The 2,180-nt window shown below is 51.0% G+C and overlaps 1 pseudogene; it reads right to left on the bottom strand.

The window, feature by feature from the left end:
* Positions 1-406: 406 nt before the first annotated feature.
* LOC114886842 lies at positions 407-1,312 on the bottom strand (annotated as a pseudogene).
* Between the last annotated feature and the right edge of the window lie 868 nt (positions 1,313-2,180).

Here is a 2,180-nt window from a genome sequence, read left to right as displayed (position 1 = left end):
GTGAATGACTAGTGCTGTGCAAGCGGCTTTGTCCCAATGTGCAGAGATGCTTGTGAAGGAGAAGGGCTTCCCAGCGGGTGAGAAGCTTTAGGAAAGGTGCAAATGTGGGGAAGTCTGGCTGCAGAAAAGGGGTCCTAGTAGGAGTGCCGGGAGGCAAGTTTGCAAAGGAAGACAGGTCACGCTGTGAGAGCCAGGCAAGGAAGCTGGATTTAACCCAGGAGACACTGCGGGTTTTACAGGAGCTGTGGTTTTGGATGAGTGACCCGATTGCCTGTGCCGGAGAGGTCAGAGGGTAGCAAACTGGAGGCAGGAGATCCAGTGGCTTATTATTATTATTTTTTCTAAACGCACCACTTTACTTTCCTTGTAAGGCAGCCAGACATTACAAACCTTAAGCACGTGACAGTCACATGATTTCTTCAATAAGCCCTAGAGCTTCCACAACTCTCCTGGGGCCTACAGCCCGAGTAGTCCTGAGGAGTCTAACGTTAATGCTTTCTCCACAGACACACGTTCCTTTGAAGTTTTTTTTTTTTAATAAATTTATTTATTTTTATCTATTTATTTTTGGCTGCTCTGGGTCTTCCTTGCTGCACGTGGGCCTTCTCTAGTTGCGGTGAGCGGGGGCTACTCTTTGTTGCGGTGTGCGGGCTTCTCATTGCGGTGGCTTCTCTTTTTGCGGAGCACTGGCTCTAGGCGTGCGGGCTTCAGTAGTTGTGGCGTGTGGGCTCAGTAGTTGTGGTTCGCGGGCTCTAGAGCACAGGCTCAGTATTTGTGGTGCACGGGCTTTGTTGCTCCGTGGCATGTGGGATCTACCCGGACCAGGGCTCGAACCTGTGTCCCCTGCATTGGCAGGCGGATTCTTAACCACTGCACCACCAGGGAAGCCCTGATGTTTGGGTTATTGAACACAAGCTCACTGGATCATTTGTCTTCAACACAGTCCATTTCTGTTCCTAAAAGTATTCACTGTGCTTTCTTCTCGGTGAACATGCTGACACCATCTTGAATAACCTCCTCGTCAGAGTTTCCCTGTCTTCGTATATTCTAGCAGGTAGCAAAGGCCATTACAGCCCTTGGCTTGGACACCAACTTTCACACCTACGTGTTCAGGCTTATCTTTCAGAAGCTGTTCTATCTTGTTTACTGCTGAAGGGATCAGGGTGAGGGTGGCCTGGGTGGGCTGCAGCTTCCTCTGGCTCACAGCATGGACAGTGGCCCAGACTAACAAAGCCGACATCCTTGCTGCCCTGGCGCCCTGGTGCCTCTGGCCAGAGCTTGGCCACCTCAGCCTCTCTCCATGGACAGGGTGGGCACATTCTCCATTTGCTTCTTATACTAATCCAGGCAAAGGGGGATAAGAGCTTGAAGTGGGGTCTTCTGAATGGGGAGGAAAGAGAGGTGGTACACATCAGCTACTAAAGAGAAAGACTTGCTCAGGCCTGGACCGAAGTAGGTGTGAGATGCAAGGGGGCTGCAGAGTCAAAGGCGATTCCACAGTTTTGAGCCTAGGGGAACAGTAAGTATCATAAATGGAAAAAACAGTGCAAGATGGCAAGTCTGGGAAGGAAGCTCAGGGCTTGCTGATTGCAAAGCAGTGGTTTTAATTTTGTTTACTCTTGTTTCCCAGCACCCAGCACAGTGCTTAGTGTATAATATGTGCTCAATAATATTTGTTGACTCTGTAACGCCAGTAGAACACAAATGGAGAAGTTCCCAAGCACTTGCGAATGCCGAAGTGGCACTCCTTCACGATGCCAATGCTAGGAAGGCAGATTTACTTACTTGAAGCCACAAGATGAGTTGCCAAGAAAGTGTAGAGAAAAAAAGGAGGAGGCTGAAGAGAGAGCTTTGGGAACCTTGACATTTAGGGGCCAGAAAATGGGTTTTGTTTGGGTTTGGAGGGGTTATAACTGAGACCTGGATGTGGAGCAAGGTGGGGAGAAATTGAAGATGCAGGGGGGAGGGAGGGAAAGAAACCAAGGTGGGCCTCTAGGAGGCGGCAGGGAGGTCGACTTCCAGCGGAAAGGGCCACTTCTACTCGAGGAGGGGGGGGGGGGGGGGGGGGGATTAAGTTTCGCAGTTGTTCGGTCCTTCCCGCCCGCCTGTTCCGTGTGGAGGCACAGTGTGGACCGAGGGCCACCCCAAGTCAGGTCGCCACTAGCTCTTCCACTACCTTC

The sequence above is a fragment of the Monodon monoceros genome, unplaced genomic scaffold (assembly GCF_005190385.1).
Source record: "Monodon monoceros isolate NGI ecotype Baffin Bay Population unplaced genomic scaffold, NGI_Narwhal_1 Super_Scaffold_7, whole genome shotgun sequence".
Lineage (NCBI taxonomy): Eukaryota > Metazoa > Chordata > Mammalia > Artiodactyla > Monodontidae > Monodon > Monodon monoceros.
Note: the sequence above shows the minus strand (reverse complement) of the source record. Positions and strands in the feature narration are given on the sequence as shown.